The sequence below is a fragment of the Orbicella faveolata genome, unplaced genomic scaffold (assembly GCF_042242905.1).
Source record: "Orbicella faveolata isolate gen_17 unplaced genomic scaffold, um_ofav_v1 contig_34, whole genome shotgun sequence".
Lineage (NCBI taxonomy): Eukaryota > Metazoa > Cnidaria > Anthozoa > Scleractinia > Merulinidae > Orbicella > Orbicella faveolata.
In genome coordinates this window covers 32,054,504-32,072,500 of record NW_028301563.1, presented here as the reverse complement: position 1 = coordinate 32,072,500, position 17,997 = coordinate 32,054,504, and the positions used below count along the sequence as shown (strand labels likewise).

The following is a 17,997-nucleotide window of genomic DNA, read 5'->3' as shown; positions in this document are numbered from 1 at the left end:
CTGTCAGCTTCTTTTTACTCACATCATCTAACACTACTTACCAGCTCCTTCAGTTCAACATCATCAGGCAACATAGTCAACTGGTTACTACTCAAGTACAGTCCCCTCAGTTCTTTGAAGGTAGAACAGACAACTGGTTGTTACTCACACTAAGCACGGTCAGGTTACTCAACTCAGCAATGGCTTGAGGAAGTTCTCTCAACTGGTTCACCTCTGATATCAGCCTTTTCAGATTTTTCAGCTTGTTAATACTTGTTGGTAATTCTTCCAGATGATTATCTGACAAGTCAAGTTCCTCCAATTCAGTCAGGTCAGACACAGCTTCAGGAACTTTTGACAACCCTCGGCTACTAAGATCTAAAACGCCGTCTCCGATAACAATTGTAACTTCAGTTCACTAATCTCATAAGGCAATGTAGTCAACTGGTTAGCACCCCAAAACAGTACCCAGAGTTTATTGAGATGTTTTATGTGTGATGATAAAACTGTCAGCTCATTGTTACTCACGTTCAGCCATACCAGCTCCTTCCATTCAGTTCACCAATCTCATCAGGCAATGTAGTCAACTGGTTATCACCCCACAACAGTACCCAAAGTTTATTGAGATGTTTTATGTGTGATGATAAAACTGTCAGCTCATTGTTACTCACATTCAGCCATACCAGCTCCTTCAGTTCACCAATCTCATCAGGCAATGAAGTCAACTGGTTATTACTCAAGTCCAGTCTCCAGTCTCTAGTCTCCATTCTCACATCCAGCCATCCCAGCTTCTTCAGTTCACCAATCTCATCAGGCAATGACGTCAGCTGGTTACTACTCAAGCACAGTCCCCTCAGTTCCTTGAAGGTAGAACAGACAACTGGTTGTTACTCAGACTAAGCACAATCAGGTTACTCAACTCAGCAATGGCTCGAGGAAGTTCTCTCAACTGGTTCTCGTCTAATCTCAGCGTTTTCAGAGTTTTCAGCTTGTTAAGACTTGTTGGTAATTCTTCCAGATAATTATCTGACAAGTCAATTTCCTCCAATTCAGTCAGGTCAGTAACAGCTTCAGGAACAGTTACTATTGACAACCCTCTGCTACCAAGATCTTGATTTGTTCTGATACACATGTAGAAATGCACAAACTTAATTCCAAAGGAAGAAATTCTACACGATCATTTGGTCAACAGCTGATGCTGGTTTGTTTTGCTGTCGAGTCAGAAATACAGCTTTTAGTGGACGCTCTCTTACCTGACTTGTCCCCATTCGTCTTCATACAACTTCCTACAGTGCGTGGCACAGTGCGCGATGGAACCGCAAGGTGAGATGGGTACTCCTTGCTCCCCCTCGCACTTTTCCCCTTGTGCCGTGCCGCGTGTTGTATGAAGAAGACTGGAGACGAGTCAGCTCTCTTACAGGGTTCTGTTCCTGGTGCAGCATTTACATGAAAATCTTTTGAGTTTTTGTCATCTTTTATCTGATGATTCTGGATTTACTCTCCTCATTTTGACAAAATTAATTAAAGATCAAATGGCAACCTTAATTCACAACAGGATTTCGTCCTTCTAAGAAATTTGGGATATTAAGTAAGACAATAATATGGTTGGAAGAATGAAAATATTTTCTTATTATTTTGCTTAATGTGATATATTTCCCGTGTAGTTCTGTTGCATTACTCACACAGCAAAATTGTGTTTTCATTTCAGCAAATAAATGTTAGAAGTCGGTGCAGTGGCCTGGGTAAATTCAAGAGCTCCAGTTAGCCTTCAGTCCCTCTGAGAAGTCTCTGCATTGGTTTTCATCTTCAGGAAAGAGATAGTCTGTGAGCCGGCTCACCTTTGAGTCACACGCGTGAGCGGCGAAGTGGGAGTCAGCGAGCGAGGAGTCTGGTGCAGAAAGGAAGTCAGCCTGCCTTGATCTCTGATCTCTGTTGTTCCCAGGGTCTCTCTGTCCTCCTACCAAGAGTGAGAGAGGGGGACCGTGGGAACGAGGTTAAACTTTGCTGCTTGCACGTGTGTTCCTCAAACGTGAGCCTGCTCACAGGCTAGGAAAGAGAATTCCTTGTTTCAGTCAAATTTCTTTTTGAGGGATCAGTTGTTTCTTACCCCCATGACTTTCCCGACAAATTTTCCTTTGAATCGTAAATAATAAGAAAGAATACTCAATATTAGATTTAGAATAGCAAATAATAAACGGATACTCATTCTGAGATTTGGATTAGAAGATTGTACATAAAGATGTATACTTTAACAAATAAACTTGCTCAAAATGCAGCCCTATCTACGAGGGTCTCAATGGGGTTAACTGTCAGCCGTCAAACAGCCCAAAATTTAACCGAAAACCGTCAAAAAAACTGCAATTTTTGCTGTAAATCGTCCGAAAAAGAGGAAGTTCAATGTTAACCGTCAAATGGTTTCAAGGTCTGTGGAATCTCACTATTTTATTGGCTCATCACGGACTTCTGACTCTCACAGAATCTTTAAACTTGTACACTAGTTTCCATGTTCCAAAATAAGCTGACCTTATCTTTTTGCGTTTTTGAGGACCAAGCGCATTGAAGCTTTCTAACAGCATTTGATCGATAGCCTCAGTTACAAAAGAAATTGATCTCGGCTTCATTATGTATTTTTATAAGTTGTATATTTAAGAAATAGAAAATATGTACCTTGTTTCTGTCGAGTTTTGCTATAAATCTACTAGTGTTCTATCACGAATGCCGTTCTCTGATTAGCTACTTTACTTACTATCTATTCTGTTGTAGACAGAGAGTAGCGTAGCAGTATCAGTTGTTAACAAAATGGCGGCCGCTTCTTTGCGTTATCTAAGTATCTGGAGAGCTGATTTAGATGAAGTTTTGAACTACTGGTAGATTTATAGTAGATTAATTGCTCTCGATTTCTGTGTCATAGTTGACTCGGGCTGCGCCCTCGACAGTGAGAATTATCTAATTGTTAAATAGAAACACGAGTGGAAGTTTGGGAGAACGAGAAATGCGATGGAAACACGAGCCGACAGGCGGCTGTTTCCACAGGTTTTACGAGTTCTCTCAAACTATCACGAGTGTTTCTATAACACGATAGAAACACGCAGGACATGTCTATTTCTTTTAGAAAATTCCGCGACGGCGAAAAAAAGAAAGCAACTCGTTTACTTTGATCATCAAAATGTAAATTCTCTTTTCTCTCGCCATCCGCTGGCGAGAGAAAAGAGAATTACCATTAATGACGTAATGATTACGTCAACAGCTCGTGCTAGTTCTCTGTTTTTATCGAGGCACGATTTTTAACCAATCAGTGAGCGTAATTTCTATTGGCTATTTTCTAGAGGTCTTAGAGTATGCAAAATTTCACTTCATTTTGTCCGTGAAATACCAAGACGACCTCCAAAACACAATAGGTAATACTTTAAAAAAAAAACACAAGAGTTAGTATTAAGTTAAACTCAAAGAAGAAATTTCGGCTTAATAACTGTCAACCGTCAAAAGCCCTAAAATTTTACTGTCAACCGTCAAAATCGGAAAAATTTAACCGTGAAATGTCAGAGCTACCCACCTCCCCCCCCCCCCCCCCCACCTTGCTTCCTCCTCACCCCATTGAGTCCCTCAACTTCATGTATTCATTTGTTAGGGCGTAAATAAGGTATAATTTAATAACACGGAGCTAAATATTTACAGAAATGTATTGACAAGATAACTTTGGTACATAGTAAATATTAGGCCGCTCCGTTGAGCACAATGAAAATCAATTTTTTTTTAGACCAGATTTTTGTAAGTGTAGAAAAGATCTCTGTCACTTACACATTGCATTGTTACATTTTTGGAGACGCGCTTTATCTATTTGTTATTTTCAACTGATATTTTTGTATGTATACGTTTTGTAAACTTCTATTTTGAATACCAAAGACTGCTTATGTTAAGATTTCTCAATATTGCAGCAAAGTGAATAATAACAGAGATTTTATTGTGAAAGATTGTAATTAAAGGGGGTATTTATTAAATCTTTTTTTTTTTTTTTTTTTGCGTTGGGTTGTCGTGGTAAAGCGAGCCTTTCGTGGGAATATGGAGTGCGCGAGACATTAGCACCACAGAGAAGAGGAGGGTATGTAACAAAGCGATAATTTGTTCTACCCTCCCCAGGGACCGTACAGGAGGTGGGGCTTGGGCGCATTTAACCTCCACGGTCTCGGGGTCTCTTCATATGAGCCTGGTCAACCGAGGTGGGTGGCTCGGTTTCCGAGATCTTGCTTCTCAGCTCTTTTCTTTGTAAAACTTTTGATAGCCGGGTCAGCCCGGCTTCTCGTATGAACACATCAAAATTTTTACGAAGAAAAGAATGGGAGATCTTAGAAGCGAGCTATTGTAGCCCATTTGACTGGGCTCATATTAAGAGGCCCTCGGATGGTTGACTCGCTTACATTAAGCAAGTTGGGTACACACTGACGACCAACCGTGTTACAATGTTTATGGAAAGACCAGAGAGACTCTTTTAAATCATATACAGTGGAACCTCGATTTAACGAAGTCCTCGATATAACGAACGATATTCTATGTCCCGGCCAAAGTTACAGTAAAATGTATGGAATAGAACTGAATAGAACCTTGATGTAACGAACCCTCGATATAACGAACATAATCCGGAAGCCCAAACGTAAAATCTACCTCCATATAACGAATTACAATGTTTCCTTGTTTACATAGACAATTTTCTGTATAACCTCTCTGTTGCAACATTTTAAAATCGCTACTCTGAAAGTGTGTTTTTTTTGTAAACAAAAGTTGTGCGTCTGCGCAAAAGTGAAAATAATTGATACTGAAAGCTACCATGCTTAATGAATTGCATCTCAAAACATATATTTTGTAACGTTTCGCTAATTACACTGGAGTATGTTCACTATGTATGGTTCGTGTTAACTGTAGAAATATTTTAGGCGTGAATCCCTAAGGGGCTAGTAGGCTATTTAAGAATTTGTAAGTTATGCAAGAGCCACTCGAAGGCATCTCTTTCAACTTTGCTTTTGTTGTTATGTCGTCGGATACTGAACGAGCGAGCGTTCCCGCTTCGATCGCGCAATCCTTCACTGAGGGAGATCCTGTTCATAAGACTGCTTCACGAACATTGTTTCCTCGTCTTTTGGACGTTGCGTTTGATTAGAGGTTCGCTGCATTCAAACGCGATCTCGACGAGAAACAAGCCGCCACTCAGTCTCAACTGTAGAAGCTAAAACCGGTATCCAAGGCTTCGAGTTCTTTTAACTCTAAAGTACAATACGAGTCTAGCAGCTCTCTGCTTGATGCAACAGACGGGACCATCAAGACCATCTCAAAAGGAACCTTTCAGCAGCCAAGTTATTTCGTTCCGTGGACAAGAACCCCGCTGTTTGGGCAGCAGTGCAAGTACGAGTCGGACGAACTCGCCGAAGATTCAGAGGAAGAGAAAAAGCTCTGATTAGCCGAAAGACGAGCGCTAACTAAGATCCGGGAGAAAAAGCGGAAAAATGCGTCTAGCTGGCCAACTCTACAGCTACCCGCTCTACATCCAGTGAAGCTCCATCTACTCATGGTCTGTCCACTGGCAATTATTTTTCTTCTTATCAGCCTTTTTGTTTTTTCCGCATGCAGTCCTTTCGTGGACGTCAGCCTCAACTAGCAGACAAGTGTTTCAGCTGCGGCCAAATAAGCCTCTGAGCAAATTCATCTTCCTGCCCAAGCCGTTTTAGAGGAGCCGCTGCACCCCCTCCAAGCAGGAAAAATACATACTTATGGCAAATACCAAGCTGCATTGAAGAGAATGGGATAAGATGAGTATATCATTTATTCAATATAATAAAATGATTGGGAGACTTTGACCCAGTTGAACTTATTGATAATTTTATTGAACCATGTGATTCAAGGTTTTTTGGAAGTCTTGGAAAGACAATTTACTCTAAGGGGCTGAAAAATTTCTGTAGCTGTTCATTTATCGTTCGCGTAAATTTTGGATATGTCAACTGCGTCCATTACTTTTCACTTTGTCATGACAACCACAAACTTCGTATAGGTTTAGACAAAAATCAACTTTTTCGACATACTTGTGTATTTTTTTTTCAGCTTTGTTCATCATTTTGCTGAATTTTACCAAATTGTACATTTCATAAGCATTCTGGCTTCATAAGCATTCTAGATTGTTTTTTGACTTTTTTAAGAAAATAGTAAAATCCAAGATGACGGATCCAAGATGGCGGGTCAAATGACGTCATGCTACTTCACAGCCAAAAATTATGTCATTATTTTATAGAGCAAGCTCAGGGCTTTCTATTTAATGAATGTAAATTTATTTTCTGTGCCTTAATAGAACGAAAACCCAAGAAGGGGGTTTCATCCCCCTTGTACCACGATGGGGGCATTAGTCCGAGGGTTAACGATTGTATTAGCCCTGATGACTGAATGAATGAATAAAAGACTGATTATCAGGACGGAACGCATTATATTTAAGTTAAAGGCAACCTTAAGGTTAATGTAGAGTTTTGAAATCATATAAGTGCTTCTTGCTTTATTCGCGATACTATTTTTGTTGGGTATCAGATTCTCTTTATTTACATTCTACCCTCAGCTCAGTTTTCTAATAATCACTCAGCCATCCAGTCCAGTATAGTGATTTGTCGAGCAGGCTATTTCTGATCTTCTGGCCACAGGTTCAGTGGTCGAGTGCGCGTGTGCTCCTGCTGTGGTTAACCCGTTGTCAGTTTCCATAGAGTTAGAGTTCTGGAAGAATAATGTTTCTTATCTCAGTTCCAGTGTTTTGCAGACGTTGCTCGCAGACTATCTCGTATTGTATACTCGGATGTTAGCGCTATTGGATTGGCTGCTTTCATTGCCATTGGTAACATGCCTGTTTTCGCGCAAAAACTGAGATTCTATGTAGACGAATACCAGATCGAGTACCACGTGGAGAGAACTCCACTGTGTTTGTATTGCTTTGAAAAGTTTGCACATCTTCTTTCAGGGTGCTCTGTTAAGTGGTTTACTGACAACCAAACTGTACCTTTGATCGTCGATTCTGGTAGTATGAAACTGTGTTCGCTTCAACTCGCCGGTGATATATTTGATACCGCCAAAGAAAGTAATATCAAAATCGAGGCTGAGTTGACACCTCGTTCAGCTGATTACTTATGCAAGATCGTCGATTGATGACTGGTCAGTTAAAGATAGCTATTTTCATGAAGTAACCTCTTATTGGGGTCCCTGTTCAATTGATTACTTTCCCAGTTAAAAAAAAAAAAAAAAAAAGTTCAAGTTTTCCCAGTTTCTATTCGAATATTCCCTAGCATTTAGTTGGGTAGGAGAAACCTGTTGGCTGGTGCCACCTGTTTCGTTAGTTAAAAATGTCATCCGCCACATATGTTTTTGTCAATAGAACTGGTTACTCTTTATTGGCCTTTCAGCTCCCTTTTGGCCTTTTTTGGTGGATCGTAGGTGGGGTTTCAGATCTTTTGTTATTGATTTTCTCTTCGTTGAGAACGGTAAAGATGTTTGTCTCCATGGGACAAATAACAGTTCCCTTTTGGCTCGGAGAATTTTAGTTGCTTGTCGGGGCTGTACAGCACATTATCCAGTAGAACCTGTCTATGGAGAAGTCATGCCGCGCGGTCATGATTACGCTGTTTTAGGCCGTTGGGCCATGTCATCTTTGTGCGGGACTGCCCGTTTATCATGTGTTGATCTTAGGTGATTGCACTGTTTTAGGCCATTGGGCCATGTCATTTCTGTACGGGACTGCCCGTTTATCATGTGTTGATCTTAGGTGATTGCACTGTTTTAGGGCATTGGGCCATGTCATTTCTGTACGGGACTGCCCGTTTATCATGTGTTGATCTTAGGTGATTGCACTGTTTTAGGCCGTTGGACCATGTCATCTTTGTGCGGGACTGCCCGTTTATCACGTGTTGATCTTAGGTGATTACACTGTTTAAGGCCGTTGAGCCATGCCGTTTTTGTGCAGGACTGCCAATATATAGTGTGCTGAATACAAGATTTAGGCCTCTGGGCCTACCTTATGTTCTGATCTGCGTGTTGTTGCTTTTTTGTTTTTTCTAATTGTTCTCACTTTTTTTTGTTATCTTTCAAGTCTACAAAGTGGATGTGTGTTTACTTCAAAGGTTGCCCACTCAAGAGATCCAGACGGCTTCGCAAGTCAACGGAAGGTCTTCCCTTGCGTTCCTCTAAAGCAAAGGCCCCTTCAACAACACAGCGTTATTCAAGTGACTTTCAAACATTTAGAGAATGGTCTTCGCGCTTTGAGGAATTCGCTTGTCTGCCGTCTGATGAGACGTCATTTGCTCCTTATTTGGAGTATTTTGCTGCAGCAGAGTTCCCTCTACTCCACACTTGAGTCTGTCTGTTATGGCATAAATTGGGCACACCATCGGTATGGCTTTCCGATTTGTGATTTGACTTGTGATACAAGTGTTCTCGAGGCGGCTAAAATTGAGCTTGCAAAACCTGTTTCCATAAAAGGGGGGTGCTGTTACTCCCGAGATGATTTTGAGGATATATAATAGGTTTGCGCGCCCCAAGGCTAATCCTTCTAATCATCGCTTAGCTGCAATTTGCGTGACTGCCTAATCGGCTTTTCTCCGCGTCAACGAGTTAACTGTAGCCTTCGCTGTTGTGACGTTAGTTTTTGCGATGCATTTGTCAGAATTTATACATGTGAGAGCAAAACAGATGTTTATTATGTGTAATTTTCAGTTTTAATTTTAGGAATTTATTTTCTTCAAAGATAGAGCATATTTTGCTCTCAAAAAATTTGCAGTAAAATAAAGTTTTAGACTTGGCATGCGTTTGCGGAACTAGGATATCTTATACACTTGTTTGATCTACATAGCTTAAGAACAGGGGCCGCTAAGGAGCAGACATCAACAATCTACACTCTTTATGTCACGGCAGATGGGAGACTGATCGAGGCAAGGACGGCTAGCTACGGCTATATTACGATAAGTTAGAATCTTTACTTTCAGTTTCTTGAAGTTTGCACACTTAGATTCCTTTGTTCTCTTTCTTTATTTTCGAAAGCGGGCATCAATAAACGAGATGCCCGCTCCTGATGCTGTGTTTGTGTTTATTAAGATTAGTTACAAAATATTTTATAATCGTTTCAGGGTGATTAGAGTATAAATATATTTTGTAACGTTTCGCTAATTACACTGGAGTATGTTCACTATGTATGGTTCGTGTTAACTGTAGAAGTATTTTAGGCGTGAATCCCTAAGGGGCTAGTAGGCTATTTAAGAATTTGTAAGTTATGCAAGAGCCACTCGAAGGCATCTCTTTCAACTTTGCTTTTTAATTCTTCTGTTTATTCACTGCTGTATTTTCTTTATGATGATGTAACGCTCGCTGTATCCTGCATCAATAAACGAGATGCCCGCTCCTGATGCTGTGTTTGTGTTTATTAAGATTAGTTACAAAATATTTTATAATCGTTTCAGGGTGATTAGAGTATAAATATATTTTGAAAGCGGGCATCAATAAACGAGATGCCCGCTCCTGATGCTGTGTTTGTGTTTATTAAGATTAGTTACAAAATATTTTATAATCGTTTCAGGGTGATTAGAGTGGCACTTCTGGGTGACGAAAATTGCATTGAATTGCGTGACAGAAGTCACCTGTGTTACAAATCAATCATTAACTATGACCTCGATATAACGAACATTTTGGTCGTTCCCCTCAAATTCGTTGTATCGAGGTTTTCGATATAACGAACCCTCGATTTAACGAACAAATTTGGCCGGTCCCCAGCGACTTCGTTGAATCGAGGTTCCACTGTATAATCTCAACAAATTAAGCAGAATTGCATTTCCTTCTGTGTGACGGACTATGGGGCAGTAAATGCTCTTCAAAGTTCTTGAAGGACGGTGGTAACAGTTCAATGACATTCAGTAAGAACTAGGAACTGTTTGAACCCGACAACATGTTAAATGGAATTAGTTATCGGAAACTATCTTCCTAAAGCTTCTCCAAAATCCAGCAACCAGTGCAGTTAGGAAGAAACCGTTTACAGTAAACGTAACCTGGAATGAATTCCCATGCTAGAGACCTGGGTAAGGGGCCGTAGCCCTCGATAGGCGTTAAGTCCCGAGGGGGGTGGGGGGGGGATGGCTCCGATATGGCCGTGATGGGGTGGTCGTTTTATCATTTAGGGGTCAACATTCGTGTTGAAGAACCGTAATGATCCGATTTAGCCCCTCTATTCCGATAAGCGCCCCTTAGGAATAAGCGTCCCCCTTTGTGTTTTTTTTAATAATCGCCTCCATTCTAATAAGCGTCCCTATTCTAATATTATAATATTACAGCGCCGTCAGAGTACGTATCAACCGAGCTTCATCTTCCTTAACTGCTCAGGTACGTAATGCCGCATTACAAAAACAGTGATCTTCGTCTGAGTTTCTCAACTATTATTTCCATGCGACTGCATAGTTCCATCAAACGTTACAGTATATTTACCGTATATTTGTTACAGTTTCTGCTATCGTTCCTTTATTTTAATAAATACCGTATTAAAGTTTTGTTTTGAGCATTCGGTTGTTTCTCAAAAAAGAAATACGCGCCCGTCCCAAATAAGCGCCTTGTCTCGAATAAGCGCCCTCCTCTGAGGTACCAAGAGTAAATAAGCGCCTCGGGCTAAATCGAATCATTACTGTACTGATCACCGCTACAGTAATCAGCAGTAGTGTACATAGGAGCCGCACTGCCAGAATGTGACTTAATTTATCTCCTTTTTCTTTCAATTTGATTTGAGCTTAGCCACTTAAATAAGATGCTGATTTATGACAATGCTTTCATACATCTTTACAGGTAATCAATGGATATTCTTTATGGCTGTTTTTTGTTTTGTTTTGTTGTAGAAAAGTCACGGTGTAAGTTAATGTGTTCTTTTAGAATTGGTTCTTCTTGTGTGAAAATGAAATGGGGCTTAACCTACAAAACGGGTTTTTGGTACCTCATAGGGGTTCTTGTAAAAATTTCCAAAGAGCCCCCCCGTCTCTTCATAATTAAAAAAACAAATTATACAGCATAAACCCATCAGTAAAAATTGTAGTGTTATCAAAGGTGTCCTGTAAAACTTAGTAAAAATAAATCTACATCAGTGAAAAATACATATAAAAATCTCCTTCAAAAATTTCCTGTAAACACTGCAAATAAAAAAATTCGTGGACCTTTTTTTCGAAATCAAGCTCTAGAATTCATATTTCTGACCTCTAATGGTAAGCTATCTTAAATTGAAGCACCTAAAAAAGAAAAACTTTTACGGCCAAACTCCAGTTTCATTTTCGGTAGTTTAACTGACGAATGTCTGTTCCTGGTGTTGAAGTTGTGATTTTTCCTCGTGAAATGGGTACATACATTACCATGGAGGCAGTCAAAAACACAGAGACAAACTTTCCTATTTTTTCACATGGGAGTCTGCCCGGTCGTGAACCCCTAAAGCATCGTTAGGAAGTCACATTCCCCTTGTCAGTTTACTGTGCTGTTAAAATGCTTAAAGAATAATGGCTGGCTGTTTGTAACAGTCGTTAGGTTGTCTGATAGCGATAAACAATGTACGAAAGAGACCGAATCACTCGATAATTCTTCGGTTAAAAGGGTAGAAAAAAAGGCTCGATTTTCCGCCATGGAAACCATTCTGTAGGCACTAGTCTGCTGGCAGCCGGTTTTTTCTCTAAGGGTCACTAGGACGAGTGTTTAGTCATCGCGAACGCAAAAGGGCGGTATGGCGGTAGCCGAGTAGGAAAAAAGGTGGGACAAGGGTGGTATGGCCCAGTAGGGAAGAAAGCGTGCCGCGCTCATGTTTCCTCCCATTCCCCTTTAGCCAAAACGTCTCGCCTTATAACCCCTACTGAATTTCGAGAGAAAAACAAAATGCCAGCAGTGTCTGTAGGAACATGATAAACGATCCACAACAAAAACAAACAGTCGGGTTATTTTGTCCCTTGAAATTTATGGCCAGTCAAAAATCTTCTGGGAGGCCCGCCATCTCGGCCAAATCACATCTCTACAGCGCGGACGGAAGGGGCTGTGGGGGGGGGGGGGTTGTCAGCCTTCCCCCCACTTTTTCACAGTAATAAAATAAATGAGCAAAGCAAATATAATACCACTTGTGACGAATGTTACGCAGCTTGACTTTGCGTTGTTAACGGCAAACTCCGTGTTGGATGTATCTGGACGATATTTCTACAGCGTTTTGGCCATACAACCGTTACCTGCGAACCAGAGATTATCTCTTGTAGCGAATGTGCACGTGCATGTGAATGACTTCAGAGTTTTCCAAGGCCTCTGTTTTGCGCTGTCCCCTTTAAAAAATAAGGATCAGTTTTTAACTGTCTCCTGACTGTGGACGGCGTTTTTGTTGAAGACGATGCTTGGTGTTTGTCGGAAACCGATGAAATGCGCGTTTTCACGATATAGAAAACGCATTAGTGAGGACAGAACCCGAGACTTACCAACCGAGCTAACGATAAAACAAAAAACCAAAAAGCTTAAGATATCAAAAAAACTACAAGGAGGTTGATGGGGTGACTGTGCAGACTCGTTGGTATCGAAGATTGCTTGTCGAAAAATGGGTAAAATCAAATTGTCTACACAGCTTCTTTTGTACTCCCTTTCATCAAAAAATACAACACGATATATCCATTTTTTTGTTTATTTATTTATCCTCCAGCGGATAAGCAATGCAAAAAAGAATCTGAGCATCCTTTATTTTAATCTACAGCTAATCAATTTTAACCTTAATCTTTACCCTGCCAATATTATATATTTCCTTTCAAATTACAATCTATGTGTATTTCTTAGTGCCATTTTTTGATCAACTCATCACAAAAAAAAAATTTCATCTCAGTGGAAAAGCTTCTTAGAATATAATGTTTTTTATTGAATTTTATGCCTTTTTATAATCCCAGCAACTGAGGATTCTCACAATAAGTAAGCAAGCAAGCAAGCTGACTGAATTCATTCCAAATGCTTCTCAATATATAATTGTCTTCGGCAAAATATACACTACCCGTGACATCTGTAAAAGTAGCAACACTTTTAAATGAATCAACTTGACACAATATTCACAGTATAACGTGAAACTGGCATCGTAGAGCCTTCCTTTCTCCTAAACTTAATGAAAATACTTTATAGATTGATCGGTTGATTAATTGAAGGGTTACTTTATTAATAATAATTCATAAATTGTACAAATTCGTATAAATAATAAATTGGTATAAATTTAGTTTAATCTTTATTTTATTTGATATTTGCGTTTTGTTTTTTATGCTTGTTTGTTTTTCCTTTTGTTTGGTTTGGTTTTTTGGGGTATCCATAAGCTGTGATGATGAGTTCTTTTTTGGGTGTGTCTTCATGCTTGCGTTTTCGACTCCTGCTGAGCTTCAATCCATCCTTTATAGGCCCTGTTTACAAAGAGGAAGGGTTACCCTAGCAGGAGGGTCAAAGATAGCCTGGGTTTAAAAGCAAAATTTTACAGGCAGTGTTAACCTACCACCCGGAACAACTTAATCGCAAACAAAATGGCCGACAAGGGAATAGCTCTGCTTGGTAAGTCGATTCTCCTGTCTGGACTGCTGTTTACAAGTGTTACCGCATGCTGTTATGTTACGTATTTTTGCCAGACAACAACAACAAGTTGCAATGTCAAATGCAGCCCTGGTTCAGCCCAGTTGTTTGGCTTGAGCAGGGTAGGGGAGTTATCCCTAGAAGGGCGTTTACAAGGCAGCTAGGGTAGCCCTAGGGTTCAACAAGACTTACCTTCGACACTCTCGAAAATTGCCAACAATTTGAAAATGACACCATGTTATTCATTTAACTGAGAGTTAGTTGGTCTTCCGCTAACATTTTACACTGAGACCAACCTCTGTCTCCTCTGTCTCCTCTGTCTCTTCTGTCTCTTTTGTCTCCTTTGTCTTTCGTAGTTTAGCTGATCATCTTACAGCACTGCTGTAGTCCGCAGATTACCCGGCATTACTGGGTCGGTGAGAGGTCTTGTGCTGAACGTGTCACAAGCAACTGTACAATGTCGTTTCGCCCCATTTCTTTTAGTTTCTCAGCAAATTGCCGCAGAGTAAGCTGTGGATATTTTGTTTGTAACTGAGTCATCAGCATCTTAGAGGGACTCCCGCCTTCAACACCGAGCTGATCTCGTAAAGAGTTGCGTACTTCGAGAGGAATTTTCTTAAACTTAGAAGCTAACCGTTCGTAGTCGCGTCTGAACCACAATCTTCCATTATCAATCTTTAAGCATATCTCGCCAAACACGTCCAAACGGCTGCTCTCTAGCTCCGCCAAGGTAATATCACCTGTGAGATGGAAAGATAATAATAACAACTTCGGACGCCTTTTTAAAAGAACTATTAGGAATCTGGTCAGAAGTTAACTTTGAACCTGAAATAACATCGAGAGATCACTTTCTGCATCAACAACTTTGGCGTAACTCTCTAATAAAGATAGCCAACAAGACAGTTTCTTAAAAAAAAAATGGTTTACAAGGGGAATAACTCAGGTGAAACATCGTTTAGGACCGGAAAACGCCTTTCTTTCGATAAATGATTTCCGCTGTAAGTATGAAACAGACCCTAGCCCTCTCAGCTTCTACGGATTAATATCGGCTGTAAAGTCTCTCCGGACTGATTCTAATCATGTTTCAAGATTTACAGAACACTAACTACGAATAAGAGCCACTTACAACAAGAATTTTACAAGTTCAAAAAGCAACTACATTAGTATGTAAGAAAACTGATTAGTAGAGTTTAACCCCAGAGTCAAGTCAAAAGAAGTAGCTAGAGAATTGTAGCCTACCAGTAAATGACAACATAAATTGGACTGCTGCCTACCTTTTGGCTAAAAAATGCACCAAGAGCACTAAGCTGATAGAGTTTCAGTTTAAATTCTTAGATAGACGTGTACCAACCAATAACTTTTTATTTAGAAAAGTTCTACAGGGTGATGAAAATTGCAGTTTTTGTCACACCTCCCCTGAGTCATGCCGCCAAAAATCTCACTTTTGGAATAAACTTACTGAATGGCTGAAAAATCTAAATTTACATTCTAGAGATTGTACTCTGACAAATATTACTGCTTTGGGTCTGAGGCCAGATATCTCTCAATTTGGGCTTCTTATCAACTACTGTTTTCTCTTAGCACGATAACACATATGGCTCGCTAAAACAAAAGAAGATCGTCCAAATCTTACGCATTTCAAATGCACACTAAATCACAATATGAAATAGAAATAAAAAGTGGAGACACAAAGAAATGGAAATCTCTTGCAGGATACATGAGGATTTAATTAATATTTTAGATTATATTCTCTGTACCTTTCTGTATTTATCTCTTACCCATTAATCTATTTCTAATCTCCTGTCAGGTGTATAGCTAATTTTAATGTAATTTGCCACATGCCTTTGGTCTGTTTTTGATGTTCCTATCGTACAACCTAAAGCTGTAATGATAATTATCTATTTTTCTCCTTTATTTTTCTTTGCCCCTGGTCGTTACTGTATTTGTTAGTACAGTGGAATCCCGATTTTTCGAACCTCCCAATAATTCGAACCAAAAGTCGTTTCCCCTCCTCATTCGAAAACTGTAATTTTATCCTCCGATTTCTCGAACTGTCCGATTTTTCGAACTAATTTTCGTTTCCCTTGGAGGTTTGAAAACACTGGATTCCACTGCAATGTACTCTAAGTCGTGCAGATTTTGTAATTTAAGTAGTGTAAATACTTAAAGCAATATGATGTAAATAGAGTTAGTGATGTAAGTAGTCCAAAGAGTGTACTGTTCGTAATTGTATTGTAAGTATTGTTTCCCTTGTGTTATTGCAAATAAAATTGTTTCCCTTGGAAAAAAAAGATATATTTTTCTCCATACACAAGAAAGTTAACAGAAATTCTAAGTGTTTGACCACTTTTATTTCCTAGAAACAACACGCAGTTGTATCCCAGTTAACTCCTAAAGAAGACTAATGTGGGCGTTGCTCGAGCTTCATTAGACCCTAAAAGATACGAGTTAAAACGGAATAGGTTCAGTTACTAGCCACTGTTCAAGGAAGGATCCCGCGCGCACTTCTAAGCGACTCGCGTACTAGAGAGATCAGCGGAAAACAAAAGAGAGCGTTTCTTTTATTATTATATTATTTCTCCGAGTGCAGCCTAAAGGATACTTTGACAGCTACGAATGGTGACGTTTTGTCATCAACACCCAAAGTGAGACCAGAATCCTTGATTTGTACTCGAGACGACGAGCATCCTTGATTTTTTCATATAGGAGTCCCCCCGGGTTCCGTACATCGCGCTATCCAAGGCCGTTTTACAGTCGATTGCACCGTGTCAAGTTAATTATTCTTTGAATTTCTGACGCAAGTACAAATATCTTACCGCAGAAATGATCTACAATGAATAGGGTTTCGCACGAACGTTTTTACGTATAGAAGCTAATTATATCAATAGCCCATTTCCCAAAGGTGTCCACTTATACAGGTTTAACCGTACTCGATTGCCGCAAAAACTACAAAAACTACAAAGGAATATATCACGAGAACTTTTCTAATGGCCTCTCCGACCAACTGGCGATGGAAAGAGCCTCATTTACCAGCTGCTCCAGAAAGTGTTATCACAGTATTGGCTTAATAAGAACGGAACAAGAAAGACGCATTCAGTGCTGGTTGTCAGTCCGCTGGAGTTAATACGAAAGCAACAAGTGAAGAGGCTAAATACAAATGGTGTGAAATCAGCTTTACTTGAAGATATGACATGTGAAAAAATAAATAAAATAAATCACTTTATTTAAGTGTCGAAGTGCTTAGCACTGCTGTGCTAATTGTGGACACTGAAATAAGCAAACAAATATTGTAAATTAACAGAAACTTGTTAAAAATCCAAACTGGTGGGAGGCGGACCATTTGGCTATTTACAAAGCGTGGAGGAGTTGAATCTGGGACTGCCAATCACAAATCCATCTAGTGGCAGGGAGGAAGATTTGAACCCGGGATCTCCGGATTACAAATCCAGCGCCCTAATAACAACTAGGCCACGCGCCTACAAGATGAAGATCTCAAATCTGACGTGGAGATCGAAGTAGTATGTTTTGGAAACGCCGAACAGTGGCTATCAGAGAAGTGGGGAGAATCTTTGAAATCTGGAAGCTTCTAGCCAGCAGAGTTTTTGATAGCTGATAAAGTGTACAGTGTAGAAACATGGTACGAATTTTTCACCCTTGCGTTTACGATATAAATGCCTCCTTTAATTAATTTAAGCTTAATGTTCTGTGATGCATGCAAAGTAAACATGACAGCCAGAAATGTTTCTGATCGATTAATACCTACAATGACGCTTGTTACGTTATGAGGTCTTAATATAAATAATTTTAAGACTATTGCTCTTGCAGCCATTAAATCTTTTGTATAATGTATATTCAGACCTCCTAACTTATCTCGACGAGATTATACTTAATCTATTTTATTTTATCTTTTACTAACTTATAATTTTTACTGCATATATACATATTGTAATTATTTAATACGTGCTTTTATTATGTTATTCTCAACTCCTAGTATAGTTCCACTGTTTCAGGAGTATACTTATTAAAGATTAAAGATTAAAGGCGGTGGAGCAATAAAGACCCTTGTGTCAGGCTTTTCTTTGCCGGGTCCTTCATCCTCCTACCCCGCGAGTAAGAAAAGCCTGATACTTAGGCTACTTCAAAGATGAGTACTGACATGGCGAAATGATTTGAACAAAATTAGTTGATAAATACTCTCGACTGGGAGAGTTACTAATATCGCCTTGGAAAGGGAAGGACAAAATAAAAGAAAAAAAAATAGAAGTTATTACAACACAGGATATTCGTATTTGGTAACCCATCCAAGTAGGAACCCCGCCGAACAGGGCTTAATTTCGTTGAGCGGACGAGACGTGCTGCTAACCTTGTGGTATTATGACTCTACGTTGTATATTTTTTTTTCAGTATTTTTAAGATCTCTCAAAA

At 39.7% G+C, this 17,997-nt stretch overlaps 1 long non-coding RNA gene and 1 pseudogene across 3 annotated transcripts in view; both read left to right on the top strand.

Moving 5' to 3' along the window:
* The window catches only part of LOC149105790 (uncharacterized), a 21,724-nt gene extending 17,733 nt beyond the window's left edge, over positions 1-3,991 (top strand). The window contains exon 3 of one of the 2 annotated variants that reach the window (XR_016201397.1): positions 1,688-3,991. This is a non-coding gene — a long non-coding RNA (uncharacterized LOC149105790). Of the gene's footprint in view, positions 1-1,171; positions 1,600-1,687 lie in introns of those variants that run through there. The other variant, XR_016201398.1, reaches the window with a different exon arrangement.
* Positions 3,992-16,566: 12,575 nt separating this feature from the next.
* On the top strand, positions 16,567-17,997 carry LOC149105789 (uncharacterized; annotated as a pseudogene). Its single transcript, XR_016201718.1, has 3 exons — positions 16,567-16,765; positions 17,056-17,358; positions 17,614-17,997. The product of XR_016201718.1 is annotated as an uncharacterized LOC149105789 (transcript).